Source organism: Eschrichtius robustus, chromosome X (genome assembly GCF_028021215.1).
Source record: "Eschrichtius robustus isolate mEscRob2 chromosome X, mEscRob2.pri, whole genome shotgun sequence".
NCBI lineage: Eukaryota > Metazoa > Chordata > Mammalia > Artiodactyla > Eschrichtiidae > Eschrichtius > Eschrichtius robustus.
Window position 1 is genome coordinate 19,816,002 of NC_090845.1, and position 18,209 is coordinate 19,834,210.

The following is an 18,209-nucleotide window of genomic DNA, read 5'->3' on the forward strand; positions in this document are numbered from 1 at the left end:
TACTATACATAGAAAATCCTAAAGATGCCACCAGAAAACTACAAGAACTAATCAATGAATTTAGTAAAGTCACAGGATACAAATTTAATACACAGAAATCTCTTGCATTCCTATACACTGAAAATGAAAGATCAATAAGAGAAATTAAGGAAACAATCCCATTTACCATTGCAAAAAAGAATAAAATACCAAGGAATAAACCTACCTAAGGAGGCAAAAGACCTTTACGCAGAAAACTATAAGATACTGATGAAAGAAATCAAAGACAACACAAACAGATGGAGAGATATACCATGTTCTTGGATTGGAAGAATCAACATTGTGAAAATGACTCTACTACCCAAAGCAATCTACAGATTCAATGCAATCTCTATCCAATTACCAGTGGCATTTTTCACAGAACTAGAACAAAAAATTTTACAATTTGTATGGAAACATGAAAGACCTCAAATAGCAAAAGCAGTCTTGAGGGAAAAAAAACAAAAACAAAACGGGGCTGGAGGAATCAGGCTCCCTGACTTTAGACTATACTACAGGGCTACAGTAATCAAGACAGTATGGTACTGGCACAAAAACAGAAATATAGATCAATGGAACAGGATAGAAAGCCCAGAGATAAACCCAAGCACCTATGGTCACCTAATCTACGATAAAGGAGGCCAGAATATACACAGGAGCAAAGACAGCCTCTTCAATAAGTGGTGCTGGGAAAACTGGACAGCTACATGTAAAAGAATGAAATTAGAACACTTCCTAACACCATATACAAAAATAAACTCAAAATGGATTAAAGACCTATGTGTAAGGCCAGACACTGTACAACTCTTATAGGAAAACATAGGCAGAACAGTGTTTGACATAAATCACAGCAACATCTTTTTTGACCCACCTCCTAGAGTAAAGAAAATTCAAACAAAAATAAACAAATGGGACCTAATGAAACTTACAAGCTTTTGCACAGCAAAGGAAGCCATAAACAAGATGAAAAGACAACCCTCAGAATGGGAGAAAATTTTTGCAAACGAATCAACGGACAAAGGATTAATCTCCAAAATATACAAGCAGCTCATACAGCTCAATACCAAGAAAACAAACAACCCAATCAAAAAATGGATGGAAGGCCTAAATAGACATTTTTTCCGAAGAAGACATACAGATGGCCAACAAACACATGAAAAGATGCTCTACATCACTAATTATTAGAGAAATGCAAATCAAAACTATAATGAGGTATCACCTCACAGCAGTTAGAATGGGCATCATCAGAAAATCTACAAACAACAAATGCTGGAGAGGGTGTGGAGAAAAGGGAACCCTCTTCCACTGTTGGATGGAATGTAAATTGATATAGCCACTATGGAAAACAATATGGAGGTTCCTTAAAAACCTAAAAATACAACTACCATATAACCCAGCAATCCCACTACTGGGCATATACCCAGAGAAAACCGTAATTCAAAAAAGCACATGCACCCCAATGTTCATAGCAGCATTATTTACAATAGCCAGGACATGGAGCAACCTAAATGTCCATCAACAGAGGAATGGAATAAAGAAGATGTGGTATATATATACAATGGAATATTAGTCAGCCATAAAAAGGAATGAAATTGGGTCATTTGTAGAGATGTGGATGGATCTAGATAGTGTCATACAGAGTGAAGTATGTCAGAAAGGGAAAAGCAAATATCACATGATAACGTATAAATGTGGAATCTAGAAAAATGGTATAGATGATCTTATTTGCAAAGCAGAAATAGAGACACAGACGTAGGGAACAAATGTATGGATACCAAGGGGAAAGGGGTGGGGTGGGAGGAATTGGGAGACTGGGATTGACACATATACATTATTGATACTACATAAAAATACAGAACTAATGGGAACATACAGTATAGCACAGGGAACTCTACCTAATGCACTGTGGTAACCTAAATTGGAGGGAAGTCCAAAAGGGAGGGAATATCTGTATGTGTATGGCCGATTAACTTTGCTGTGCAATGGAGGCTAACACAACACTGTAAAGCAGCCATACTCCAATAAAGATTAAAAAAAAAAGCAAACTGACCACAGTAAGTAACCTTTCTCCTGAAACATGACTGAAGCCTTGTCATTGAGGCTGATTTTCCTCCCAAATTGTATATTAAGCAGACTGCATTTGATTCAGCCACTGTTGAATTGACATTTAATGTCCTGAGCATTTGCATGATCCCCTGTTAAAGAGTTAAAGGCTTGTCAAAATGATTGTGTAACTGCTTGGCCTTTTAAAAGAGGATCAGATGCGAATTGGGAGAGTGGCGTGAACATGTATACACTGCCAAATGTAAAATAGATAGCTAGTGGGAAGCAGCCACATAGCATATGGAGATCAGCTTGGTGCTTTGTGACCACCTAGAGAGGTGGGACAGGGAGAGTGGGAGGGAGACACAAGAGGGAGGGGATATGGGGATATATGTATACATATAGCTGATTAACTCTGTGATATAGCAGAAACTAACACAACATTGTAAAACAGTTATACTCCAATAAAGATGTTAAAAAAAAGAATAAAAATAAAAAAGGATCAAATGAATAAGAACATTTTTTCTGGGCTAAAAAAAAAAAAGAAAAAAAAAACACCTAAAAATAGAACTACCATGTGACCTAGCAATCCCACTCCTGGGCATATATCCGGAGAAGACCATAATTCAAAAACACACATGGACCCCAATGTTCATTGCAGGACCATTTACAATAGCCAGGTCATGGAAACAACCTAAATGTCCATCAACAGAGGAATAGAATAAAGAAGATGTGGTACATATATACAATGGAATATTACTCAGCCATAAAAAGGGACGAAATTGGGTCATTTGTAGACACGTGGATGGATCTACAGAGTGTCATACAGAGTGAAGTAAGTCAGAAAGAGAAAAACAAATATCGTATATTAACGCATATATGTGGAATCTAGAAAAATGGTACAGATGACCTGGTTTGCAAGGCAGAAATAGAGACACAGATGCAGAGAACAAACGTATGGACACCAAGGAGGGAAAGTGGGGGTGGGGGGGTGGGGTGGCAGTGGTAGTGGTGGGATGAATTGGGAGATTGGGATTGACATCTATACACTAATATGTATAAAATAGATAACTAATAAGAACCTGCTGTATAAAAATAAATAAATAAAATTTTAAAAAAAAGACACATGCACCCCAATGATCATTGCAGCACCATTTACAATAGCCAGCACACGGAAACAACCTAAATGTCCATCAACAGAAGAATGGATAAAGAAGATGTGGTACATATATACAATGGAATATTACTCAGCCATAAAAAGGAATGAAATTGTATCATTTGTAGAGACCTGGATGGACCTAGAGACTGTCATACAGAGTGAAGTAAGTCAGAAAGAGCAAAACAAATATCGTATATTAACACATATATGTGGAATCTGAAAAAATTGGTATAGATGATCTTACTTACAAAGCAGAAATAGAGAAACAGACGTGGAGAACAAACGTATGGATACCAAGGGGGAAAGGGGGGTGGTGGGATGAATTGGGAGATTAGGATTGACATATATACACTATTGATACTATGTATAAAATAGATGACTAGTGAGAACCTACTGTATAGCACAGGGAACTCTACTCAATGCTCTGTGGTGACCTAAACGGGAAGGAAATCCAAAAAAGAGTGGATATATGTATACGTATAGCTGATTCACTTTACTGTACAGTAGAAATTAACACAACATTGTAAAGCAACTACAGTCCAATAAAAATTTTAAAAAAGATTGCTTTGGCTATTTGGGGTCCTTTGTGTTTCCATACAAATTGTAAAGTTTTTTGTTCTAATTCTGTGAAGAACGCCATTGGTAATTTGCTAGGGATTGCATCAAATCTGTAGATTGCTTTGGGTAGTATAGTCATTTTCACAATATTGATTCTTCCAATCCAGGAACGTGGTATATCGCTCCATCTGTTTGTGCCATTTTTGATTTCTTTCATCAGTATCTTATAGTTTTCTGCATACAGGTCTGTTGGCTCCTTAGGGAGGTTTATTCCTAGGTATTTTATTCTTTTTGTTGTGATGGTAAATGGGATTGTTTCTTTAATTTCTCTTTCTCATGCAGCTCAATATCAAAAGAACAAATAACCCAATCAAAAAATGGGTGGAAGGTCTAAATAGACATTTCTCCAAAGAAGACATATAGGTGGCCATAAAGCACATGAAAAGATGCTCAATGTCACTAATTATTAGAGAAATGCAAATCAAAACTACAATGAGGTATCACCTCACACCAGTCAGAATGTCCATCATCAAAAAATCTACAAACAACAAACGCTGGAGATGGTGTGGAGAAACAGGGACACTCCTACACTGTTGGTGGGAATGTAAATTGATATAGCCACTATGGGAACAGTATGGAGGTTCCTTAAAAAAAAACTAAAAATAGAACTACCATATGACCCAGCAATCCCACTCCTGGGCATATACCCAGAGAAAACCATAAATCAAAAAGATACATGCATCCCAATGTTCATTGCAGCACTTTTTACAAGACATGGAAGCCAACCTAAATGTCCATCAACATAGGAATGGATAAAGAAGATGCGGTGTATATATATATATATATAAAATGGAATAATACTCAGCCATAAAAAAGAACAAAATGCCATTTGCAGCAACATGGATGGGCCTAGAGATTGTCATACTGAGTGAAGTAATTCAGACACAGAAAGACAAATATCATATGATATTGCTTATATGTGGAATCTAAAAAAAAGGGTACAAATGAACTTATTTACAAAACAGAAGTAGAGTCACGGATGTAGAAAACAAACCTATGCTTACTAGGGGATAAGAGGAGGGAGGGATAAACTGGGAGATTGGGATTGACATATACACACTACTATAGATAAAATAGATAACTAATAAGAACCTGCTGTATAGCAAAAGGAACTCTACTCAATATTCTGTAATGGCATATCTGAGAAGAGAATCTAAAAAAGAGTGGGTATATGTATATGTAAAACTGATTCACTTTGCTGTACACCTGAAACTAACACAACATTGTAAATCAACCATACTTCAATAAAAATTTTAAAAAAAATTAAAGTGAGTATATATCAAGGTTGTAGGATACAAGTTTAATATCTAAAAGTCACTTGTTTTCATATGTGTGAGCCACAAACAATTAGAATTTGAAATTTTAAAAAATATAATTTCCAATAGCACTAGGAAAAAATGGAATAATTAGGCAAAAACCTGAAAGAAGTTATATAAGTTGTGGATGCAGGAAACTACAAAACTCTAAGTAAAGAAACAAAAATGACCTAAATAAATGGAGAGATGTTCCATGTTCATGGATTAGAAGTCTTAGTATTATTAAGATGTCACTTCATCTCAAATTGATCTATAGATTCAACACAATCTGTCAAAATCCCCCAAAGCCATTTTGTAGATACCGACGATTTGAGTCTAAAGTTTATATAGAAATACAAAAGACCTAGAATAGCCAATACAATACTGAAGAACAAGAACAATATGGAGGACTCATACTACTCAACTTCAAGACTTATTATAGGAGAAAGCTTCAAGATGGCAGAGGAGTAAGATGTGGAGACCACCTTCCTCCCTACAAATATATCAGAAATACATCTACATGTGGAACAACTCCTACAGAACACCTACTGAACACTGGCAGAAGACCTCCAACTTCCCAAAAGGCAAGAAACTCCCCATGTACCTGGGTAGGGCAAAAGAAAAAAGAAAAAACAGAGACAGAAGAATAGGGACGGGACCTGCACATCTGGGAGGGAGCTGTGAAGGAGGAAAAGTTTCCACACACTAGGAAGCCCCTTCACTGGCGGAGATGGGGGGTGGGGGGGGGGAGCTTCGGAGCCACGGAGGAGAGCGAAGCAACAGGGGTGCACAGGGCAAAGCGGAGAGATTCCCGCACAGAGGATCAATGCCGACCAGCACGCACCAGCCCGAGAGGCTTGTCTGCTCACCCGCCGGGGGCGGGCGGGGGCTGGGAACTGAGGCTCTGGCTTCGGAGGTCGGATCCCAGGGAAAGGACTGGGGTTGGCTGCGTGAACACAGCATGAAGGGGGCTAGTGTGCCAGAGACAGCCGGGAGGGAGTCCAGGGAAAAGTCTGGAACTGCCTAAGAGGCAAGAGACCATTGTCTCAGGGTGCATGAGGAGAGGGGATTCCGAACACTGCCTAAATGAGCTCCAAAGACAGGTGCGAGCCACAGCTATCAGCGCAGACACCAGAGACAGGCGTGAGATGCTAAGGCTGCTGCTGCAGCTACCGAGAAGCCTGTGTGCAAGCACAGGTCACCTTCCACACCTCCCCTCCCAGGAGCCTGTGCAGCCTGCCACTGCCAGGGTCCCGTGATCCAGGGACAACTTCCCTGGGAGAACGCACGGCACGCCTCAGGCTGCTGCAATATCACGTTGGCCTCTGCCGCTGCAGGCTCGCCCTGCATTCCGTAACCCTCCCTTCCCCCAGCCTGAGTGAGCCAGAGCCCCCGAATCAGCTGCTACTTTAACTCCGTCCTGTCTAGGTGGGAACAGATGCCCTCAGGTGACCTACACACAGAGGCGGGGCCAAATCCAAAGCTGAACCCCCGGGAGCTGTGCGAACAAAGAAGAGAAAGGGAAATCTCTCCCAGCAGCCTCAGGAGCAGCAGATTAAATCTCCACAATCAACTTGATGTACCTGCATCTGTGGAATACCTGAATAGACAACGAATCATCCCAAAATTGAGACAGTGGACTCTGGGAACAACTGTAGACTTAGGGTTTGCTTTCTGCATCTAATTTGCTTCTGGTTTTATGTTTATCTTAGTTTGCTATTTAGAGTTTATTATCATTGGTAGATTTGTTTATTGATTTGGTTGCTCTCTTCCTTTATATATATATATTTTTTTCTTTTTCTCTTTTTGGGAGTGTGTATGTGTATGCTTGTTTGCACGATTTTGTCTGGATAGTTTTGCTTTTACCATATGTCCTAGGGTTCTGTCTGTCCTTTTTTTTTTTTTTTAATTGTATAGTTTTTAGCGTTTGTTAACGTTGGTGGATTTGTTTTTTGGTTTGAATGCTCTCTTCTTTCTTTTTATTATTTTTCCCGTTTTTTTACTAATTTTATTACAGAACACCTACTGAACACTAGCAGAAGACCTCAGACTTCCCAAAAGTCGTGTGGCTGACAGGGTCTTGGTGCTCCAGCCGGGTATCAGGCCTGTGCCTCTGAGGTGGGAGAGCTGAGTTCAGGACATTGGTTCACCAGAGACCTCCGGCTCCACATAATATCAAATGGCAAAAGCTCTCCCAGAGATCTCCATATCAAAACTAAGACCCAGCTCCACTCAATGACCAGCAAGCTACAGTGCTGGACACCCTATGCCAAACAACTAGCAAGACAGGAACGCAACCCCAGCCATTAGCAGAGAGGCTGCCGAAAATCATAATAAGTCCACAGACACCCCAAAACACATCACACATGCAGTCCTGCACACCAGAAAGGCAAGATCCAGCCTCATCCACCAGAACACAGGCACCAGTCCCCTCCACCAGGAAGCCTACACAACCCACTGAACCAACCTGAGCCACTGGGGTCAGACACCAAAAACCATGGGAACTACGAACCTGCAGCCTGCGAAAAGGAGACCCCAAACACAGTAAGTTAAGCAAAATGAGAAGACAGAGAAACACACAGCAGATGAAGGAGCAAGGTAAAAACCCACCAGACCAAACAAATGGAGAGGAAATAGGCAGTTTACCTGAAAAGAATTCAGAGTGATGATAGTAAAGATGATCCAAAATCTTGGAAATAGAATGGAGAAAATACAAGAAACATTTAAGAAGGGCCCAGAAGAACTAAAGACAAAACAAACAATGATGAACAACACAATAAATGAAATTAAAAATTCTCTAGAAGGAATCAATAGCAGAATAACTGAGGCAGAAGAACGGATAAGTGACCTGGAAGATAAAATAGTGGAAATAACTACCGCAGAGCAGAATAAAGAAAAAAGAATGAAAAGACTTGAAGACAGTCTCAGAGACCTCTGGGACAACATTAAATATACCAACAATCGAATTATAGGGGTCACAGAAGAAGAAGAGAAAAAGAAAGGGACTGAGAAAATATTTCAAGAGATTATAGTTGAAAACATCCCTAATATGGGAAAGGAAATAGTCAATCAAGTCCAGGAAACGCAGGGAGTCCCATACAGGAGAAATCCAAGGAGAAACACGCCAAGACACATATTAATCAAACTATCAAAAATTAAATACAAAGGAAAAATATTAAAAGCAGCAAGGGAAAAACAACAAATATACATACAAGGGAATCCCCATAAGGTTAACAGCTGATCTTTCAGCAGAAACTCTGCAAGCCAGAAGGGAGTGACAGGACATATTTAAAGTGATGAAAGGGAAAAAGCTACAACCAAGATTACTCTACCCAGCAAGGATCTCATTCAGATTCGATGGAGAAATTAAAACCTTTACAGACAAGCAAAAGCTAAGAGAACTCAGCACCACCCAACCAGCTTTACAACAAATGCTAAAGGAACTTCTCTAGGCAGGAAACACAAGAGAAGGAAAAGACCTACAATAACAAACCCAAAACAATTAAAAAAATGGTAATAGCAACATACATATCGATAACCACCTTAACTGTAAATGGATTAAATGCTCCAACCAAAAGACACAGACTGGCTGAATGGATACAAAACCAAGTCTTGTATATATGCTGTCTACAAGAGACCCACTTCAGACCTAGGGACACATACAGATTGAAAGTGAGGGGATGGAAAAAGATATTCCATGCAAATGGAAATGCAAAGAAAGCTGGAGTAGCAATTCTCATAACACACAAAATAGTCTTTAAAATAAAGACTATTACAAGAGACAAAGAAGGACACTACATAATGATCAAGAGATCAATCCAAGAAGAAGATATAACAATGGTAAATCTTTATGCACCCAACATAAGAGCACCTCAAAACATAAGGCACAGGCTAACAGCCATAAAAGGGGAAATGAACAGTAACACAATCATAGTAGGGGACTTTACCACCCCGCTTTCACCAATGGACAGATCATCCAAAATGAAAATAAAGAAGGAAACACAGGCTTTAAATGACACATTAAACAAGATGGACTTAATTGATATTTATAGGACATTCCATCCAAAAACAACAGAATACAACACCCTCTTCGAAAGTGCTCATGGAACATTCTCCAGGATTGGTCATATCTTGGGTCACAAATCAAGCCTTGGTAAATTTAAGAAAATTGAAATTGTATCAAGTATGTTTTCCGACCACAACGTTATGAGACTAGATATCAATTACAGGAAAAAATCTGTAAAAAATACAGACACATGGAGGCTAAACAATACATTACTAAATAACCAAGAGATCAGTGAAGAAATCAAAGAGGAAATCAAAAAATACCTAGAAACAAATGACAATGAAAACACGATGACCCAAAACTTATGCGATGCAGCAAAAGCAGTTCTAAGAGGGAGGTTTGTAGCAACACAATCCTACCTCAAGAAACAAGAAACATCTCAAATAAACAACCTAACCTTACACCTAAAGCAATTAGAGAAAGAAGAACAAAAAACCCCCAAAGTTAGCAGAAGGAAAGAAATCATAAAGATCAGATCAGAAATAAGTGAAAAAGAAATGAAGGGAACAATAGCAAAGACTAATAAAACAAAAAGCTGGTTCTTTGAGAAGATAAACAAAATTGATAAACCATTAGCAAGACTCATGAAGAAAAAGGGGGAGTGGACTCAAATCAATAAAATTAGAAATGAAAAAGGAGAAGTTACAACAGGTAACTGCAGAAACACAAAGCATCCTAAGAGACTACTACAAGCAACTCTATGCCAATAAAATGGACAACCTGGAAGAAATGGACAAATTCTTAGAAAGGTATAACCTTCCAAGACTGAACCAGGAAGAAATAGAAAATATGAACAGACCAATCACAAGTAATGAAATTGAAACTGTGATTAAAAATCTTCCAACAAACAAAAGCCCAGGACCAGAGGGCTTCACAGGCGAATTCTATCAAACATTTAGAGAAGAGCTAACACCTATCCTTCTCAAACTCTTCCAAAATATAGCAGAGGGAGGAACACTCCCAAACTCATTCTACGAGGCCACCATCACCCTGATACCAAAACCAGAGAATGATGCCACAAAGAAAGAAAACTACAGGCCAATATCACTGATGAACATAGATGCAAAAATCCTCAACAAAATACTAGCAAACAGAATCCAACAGCACATTAAAAGGATCATACACCATGATCAAGTGGGGTTTATTTATCCCAGGAATGCAAGGATTCTTCAGTATACGCAAATCAATCAATGCGATAAACCATATTAACAAACTGAAGGAAAAAAACCATATGATCATCTCAATAGATGCAGAGAAAGCTTTTTGACAGAATTCAACACCGATTTATGATAAAAACCCTCCAGAAAGTAGGCATAGGGGGAACTTACCTCAACATAATAAAGGCCATATATGACAAACCCACAACCAACATCATTCTCAATGGTGAAAAACTGAAAGCATTTCCTCTAAGATCAGGAAAAAGACAAGGTTGTCCACTCTCACCACTATTATTCAAAATAGTTTTGGAAGTTTTAGCCACAGCAATCAGAGAAGAAATAGAAATAAAGGAATCCAAATTGGAAAAGAAGAAGGAAAGCTGTCACTGTTTGCAGATGACATGATACTATACATAGAGAATCCTAAAGATGCCACCAGAAAACTCCTAGAGCTAATCAGTGAATTTGGTAAAGTAGCAGGATACAAAATTAATGCACAGACATCTCGCATTCTTATACACTAATGATGAAAAACCTGAAAGAGAAATTAAGGAAACACTCCCATTTACCATTGCAACAAAAAGAATAAAATACCTAGGAATAAACCAACCTAAAGAGACAAAAGACCTGTATGCAGAAAACTATAAGACACTGATGAAAGAAATTAAAGAGGATACAAAAGATGGAGAGATATACCATGTTCTTGGATTGGAAGAATCAACATTGTGAAAATGACTATTCTACCCAAAGCAATCTACAGATTCAATGCAATCCCTATCAAACTACCAAGGGTATTTCTCACAGAACCAGAAGAAATAATTTCACAATTTGTATGGAAACACAAAAGACCCTGAATAGCCAAAGCAATCTTGAGAAAGAGAAACAGAGTTGGAGGAATCAGGCTCCCTGACTTCAGACCATACTACAAAGCTACTGTAATCAAGACAATATGGTACTGGCACAAAAACAGAAATCTAGATCCATGGAACAGGATAGAAAGCCCAGAGATAAACCCACGCACATATGGTCACCTTATCTTTGATAAAGGAGGCAAGAATATACAGTGGAGAAAAGACAGTCTCTTCAGTAAGTGGTTCTGGGAAAACTGGACAGCTACATGTAAAAGAATGAAATTAGAACACTCCCTAATACCATACACAAAAATAAACTCCAAATGCATTAAAGGCCTAAGTGTAAGGCCAGAGACTATAAAACTCTTAGAGGAAAACATAGGCAGAATACTCTATGACATAAATCACGGCGCGATCCTTTTTGACCCACCTCCTAGAGAAATGGAAATAAAAATAAAAATAAACAAATGGGACCTAATGAAACTTCAAAGCTTTTGCACAGCAAAGGAAACCATAAACAAGGTGAAAAGCTAATCCTCAGAATGGGAGAAAATATTTGCAAATGAAGCAACTGACAAAGGATTAATCTCCAAAATTTACAAGCAGCTCATGCAGCTCAATATCAAAAAAACAAGGAACCCTATCCAAAAATGGGCAGAAGACCTAAATAGACATTTCTCCAAAGAAGATATACAGATTGCCAACAGACACATGAAGGGATGCTCAACATCACTAATCATTAGAGAAATGCAAAGCAAAACTACAGTGAGGTATCACCTCACACGGGTCAGAATGGCCATTAACAAAAAATCTAGAAGCAATAAATGCTGGACAGGGTGTGGAGAAAAGGGAACCCTCTTGCACTGCTGGTGGGAATGTAAATTGATACAGCCACTATGGAGAACAGTATGGAGGTTCCTTATAAAACTAAAAATAGAACTACCACACGACCCAGCAATCCCACTCCTGGGCATATACCCTGAGAAAACCATAATCAAAAAGAGTCATGTACTACAATGTTCATGGCAGCTCTATTTACAATAGCCAGGACATGGAAACAACCTAAGTGTCCATCGACAGATGAATGGATAAAGAAGATGTGGCACATATATACAATGGAATATTACTCAGCCATAAGAAGAAATGAAACTGAGTTTTTTGTAGTAGGATGGATGGCCTTAGACTCTGTCATACAGAGTGAAGTAAGTCAGAAAGAGAAAAACAAATAACACATATATATGGTATCTAAAAAAAAAAGGTTCTGAAGAACCTAGGGGCAGGACAGGAATAAAGACGCAGACGTAGAGAATGGACTTGAGGACACGGGGAGGGGGAAGGGTAAGCTGGGACGAAGTGAGAGAGTGGCATGGACATATATATGCTACCAAATGTAAAACAGATAGCTAGTGGGAAGCAGCCGCATAGCACAGGGAGATCAGCTCGATGCTTTGTGACCACCTAGAGGTGTGGGACAGGGAGGGTGGGAGGGAGACGCAAGAGGGAGGAGATATGGGGATATATGTATATGTATAGCTGATTCACTTTGTTCTAAAGCAGAAACTAACACCATTGTAAAGCAATTATACTCCAATAAAGATGTTAAAAAAAAGACATTATAAAGCTACAGTAATCAAGACAGCATGGTATTGGCAAAATAATAAAGAGAGAGATAAATGGAACAGAATTGAGACCCCAGATATACACCCATACAAATATAGTCAACTGTTCTTTGACAAAGGATTAAAGGCAATTCAATGAAGAAAGGATAGTCTTTTTAACAAACAGTGATGGAATAACTGGGCATCCATATGCGTAATGATAATATGCATTTTGATGCATAATGATGATCATAGTAATAATAATATAATAAATCATCTAATCACAGACCCAACAACTTTCACAAAAATTAAATCAAATTGGATCATAGAGTTGAATATAAAACAGAAAACTATATAACATCTAGAAGGAAATATAGGAGAACATCTAAGTGACCTTGGGTTTGTTGATACTTTTTTAGCTACAACATAAAAGCACAATCTGTAAAAGAAAAATTGATAATTACAAAATTAATTTGAAAGCTTATGTCTACACAAAAATGGGCATCTGGACGTTTATAGCAGCCTTATTCACACCTGTCAAAAAAACTGGAAATAATCAGGATGTTTTTCAATAGGTGAATGGTTAAACAGACCTTGAGACCTCCAGATAATAAAATATTAGCCAGTGATAGAAATATATGAGCTATCAAACCATGAAAAGACAAAGATGAATCTTAAATGCATACTGGAATCTAAAAGGAGCCAAGTTTATTCCAATCCTATATAATTCCCAAGTCTGAAATAGGCAAAACTATAGAGATATTAAACTTTCCAATGCTTTTCAGGGTTGAATAGATAAATCACAGGGGATTTTTTTTTTTTTTTTTAGGGAAGTGAAACTATTCTGTATGATATTATAATAGTGGATATGTGACACACGAATTCATCAAAATCCATAGAAATTTGCAGCACAGAGTGAACCTTAATGTATCCAAATTAAAAACAAAATCATTTAGGAGGTCAAAGAATCCCAGGAGAGAATGCATAATGTGACAAGATAATCTAACAGCATTACAAATGTGTGAAACAACTTCACTGAAGGTGGGTGGAGGGGACTGTAGTGACCTGAGTAACTCTGGAGTTCAGTAGAATCTATAAGATTAAAGGCAAAAGAAACCATACATACTCACTCCACTTTAGGTGATAAAGAATTTTTACTATGGAGGTATAGGTTAAGAATTCTGATACCACTACACATCTATACTGGAATTGAACAATGAAGGAAATAGACAGCAGATGGTGGGAGCCAGGTTTCTCAATGTTGGAGTGGGAGTTTACAGTTAAGCAAGGGGAGGAGGTTAGAATGATTTTTCTGGTATTTGATTAGAGCTGGGGACATCAGTATAAACTTTTGTGCAGGTTAATCTAGAGACAGATGGTTACGCATAGAAATAACTATAGATATGTGTGTATGCCCAGATTAGGGATACACATATATTCCCTTGCTCTATCAGTTGAGAGAACATAGGAGCAATGATACCTCAGTAGCAAAGAGCACACCTAGCACCCAGCTCTTGGTTTCTAATACCATTCTCCAATAAATGGAACCAGGGCTCCTTAGAGAAATGGCTGATTCTAGGACTTGGGCAGGCAAAATAGAAGATGAGGCTGGAGTATCTTACAGTTCCAGAAAGTAAGCAAGTACTCAAAGAAAAAGGTACCCATAATGATTTGGATATTTGGATATGTCAAAGGGACATAGGAGCCAAAGAGTCCTTTTCAAAAGGACATTTGAAACGGCTTCAAATGCCCAAAGCTGAAACAATTTGAGCAAATATATAAATCAATAAATACATAAATATTGGATTAGAACCCAAAATATAATATAGATACCCACAAGTTCAATATATATATTGAATAGCTAACTAACCAAATGGAGGAGAAAAGACAAATCTCCCATGCAGAAGAATTCCAAATATTTTATGTAAATATTCCATCCTCAATTAATGGAGCATTACTACCCACTCCTTAAGTGTGGGCTGCACACGATGACTTCCTTCCAAAAATCATAGTACAGGAAATAGAGAAAGCAAATACTACCTCAGTCAAGGGATCAAGGTCAGCATCAACAACGATGTCATATTGATAGTATATTGTAGCCATGATGCTATGTGAGGAAAATAACAGTTTACCTCTGTGATCTTCCTTCCAAAAACCTGTAACCCCAGACTAATCTTAAGAAAACACCAACTGAGGAACATTATAGATATATAATATCTAATCAGTAGTTCTCAAAATTTTCAAGGTCGTCAGAAACAAGGGCATCTGAGGAACTGTCACATCTTAGAGGAGCCCAAAGAGACATGATGACTAAATGTAATGTGGTATCCTAGATGGGATCCTGGAGCTGAAAAAGGACCTTAGATACAAAGTAAAGAAGTCTGAATGAAGTATGGACTTTAGCTAATAATAATGGGTCAATATTGGTTCATTAATTGTAACAAATGTACCATATAATGTAATATATTAATAATAGGGGAAACTGGGTGTAGTGTATACGGGAACTCTCTGTACTCCCTTCGTAATTTTTCTGTAAATCCATAATTCTTCTAAAATAACAAGTTAAAAAAAAAAAACCTTTGCTGACCCAACTTTAAGTGAAAGAAAAATGAAAGTGATTGGTTTGCACATTGTTTTACGGGAGGATAAAAAAAAAATGAATTTGTTATAAGGAGGAAAACAAGATGGTTTCAGATTGTCCCCATCTACTGGAGAGTCTGTTTAAACCGTGATTCCCCTCCATGCAAAATTAACTACCTTTTGGCGTGGGAAGACAGCATATTGCATAGCACAGGAAATTGGAAAGAAATATATAAAGTATTGTCATGTTCAATGTAAAACAGTTACTTGCAAATATTTGATAGGGATTCATTACATATGTCCTTTACTTTAAAAACTGCAATTTAAATTCCCAATTTTATTATATTTAAAGAAGAGAAGTATTGGTTTATAGAAGTGAATTCTCATCAAGAAATGGAATTAAATGTGAATAAGGGACCCTTTTGACAGCAGGCTAAAATTGGAAAAAAAAATTATTGCATAAGGTAAAAGCAATGGAAAATTCAATGCTTTTTTTGAAGCAGCCCCACAGAATTAATTCCTTCATGGTGCTGAAGGCTTTTGCTTTGAAATTCATTTTATTGACCTAAAGCTTAAACTGCAGTGTGACTCAAGGATAATTGACAGGAGGGTGAGAACATCATGCTAGCATTGTCACGTATGCCCTCACTCATTCCCTTGTTAAAAGATGCATTATGTAAATGTATCCTCCGTGGAAATTTGCTAGCATTTTTTTGGTTCCTGGTAAAGTATTACCCATGTTTGTCAAGGAGGAGGGGTAAAACCCACCCTTTCAAATGGTTTAGTGATAATGTCCCTACACTTTAACTTCTGCCTGAAATTCAAACCCACATAAAAGGTTTCAAAACCTAAAGGTAGTTTTACTCTGTACCTGACTTCTGTGTATAATGTAGGTTTAGAAAAAACAATAAGGCATATTTAGAATCAGGAAATAGATGTAATTAGACTCTGAGACATGTTTCTTTAGCAAAGTACTTTTTCTAAAGTTACCTTGTAGCTGCAAAATCAATCTCTATCACACCAGCCAAATAAATGACCAATTATCCATCCAGTTATGTATACGTCAATCAAAGCATATAAAAATCACAGACAGAGATAGGTGAAGAGTTGAAAGTAGCAACAGCATGATACGCTATTCATTAACCAGAATCCAGATTATTCTTATTCTTCAATTAAACACTGTGGAAATTACCGGTGAAGACATGGTCTTCTATCTTTGATGGAGTGGTTAAAGTCTTTCTCAATGAAACAGATTATTCCTATGAATGGTTCTTACAAAGCAGGTAAGAAAGTATCACTGCTGGAAGGAATAAAAAGAGTGGTGGGTTTTTATGAAAAATAGATACAAATGATGAATAAATTATAAATGTCTTTAGTTTATCTTTGTGTTGATGTTATCCATGCTTTAATATCAGCCTTTACTAATAGGAGCCCCTGAGAATTTGATTCTCTCTTTTAAGGCCATAGGGAGAACCCAATTAATACAGAGGGACACATAAAAACTGATCTGAAAAAATACACTATGTCCTTGGGTTTTGGAGATAAAAAACTAGCTTTTAGTTCTTTATTTGTAGTGTGTTTTCCTAGCATTAATGGAAAAAACAGAATCTTGTTTTAAAGTCTTAAAATCTCTCATATTTGCTCTTTTAGTATCGACGTGTTTGAAGAGAAAGTAACTTGAGCAAAATAAATTATGGCCCTGATGTCGATTGACTTTTAACCTATGTTTCCCAGAACCCAGAGCTATTCTGCAAGCCCGGTTTCTTTTAAACCTGAGCATGGGCCACATAAAACAGCTCGTTGTAAGTGAATCAGAATTGTATCATTCTAGGACATACACATTTTGGGGAGGGACTTAAAAATGAAAATCCTGAATAAAACTTTTGTCAGTTCCATTTCTATTTGAGCAGCCATTTGAAAAGGTTTCTGATAGCGAAAGAGTAATTAAACCTCTTTATCTTCCCTTTAAAAAAACGGGGATTGACTCAATGTAGGTACATGTTCAGTGTCAAAACTTAGTCATGCAAGGAGGGTAGGGCTTATTAATCCGAGGTAATCGATACAGGCATTAGTGTCACATAGCTGTGGAGTCAAGAGATCGCGCCTTTCTTGAGCACGCTTCTCCCCTCACCACGCAGTTCATTAGTATGCAGCTGGAAAATACCAGCACAGAGCATGCCAAAGCAGACAAAGAAACGACTCAAGGGAGATTTAAACTCCATGACTATACATATTCCCATACAGTTTAAAGAACATAACTACTCACAGCAGGGCAAAACCCCCCAGTTTTCTTTCAGTGAAACAATCCCCATTACCCCTGTGGCTAGAATGATGAGAAAATGAATTTGAAAATATCTGTAGAATGGTGCTGATATCTTTGGTCAAGAAATGAGAGTGGGAATCCCTTTCATCTTCTGAGATCTACAGCTTGTTCCTGATACTGGTGGCCTAGTGAGGTTGTGACCGTAACGTCAGACTGGAGAGGCCTGAGTTGTAGGCTTATATCCACATTTCTTAATCACAACTGTTTCTCTGCACTGGAGTTAAAGCAGAAGACGGTGGCCATTATCAGAATATTTAAATTTGCAGAACCAATCTTGCTTTATCTGGATATCTTGAGAAAAAGTAGTATCTTTGTTTTTAACCATTAGCAATAACAGTTATCAAGTACTGCATGCTGATATGTGCCAGGCTGTGAGCTTTAGGTACATAATTCATTTAATCCTCACAAAAGTGTAAGAGGAAGATATTATGAGAGACATTTTACAGATGAGGAAGCAGAGGCTCACAGGGGTTAACTTTCTCTATCACATGTTTTACAGTT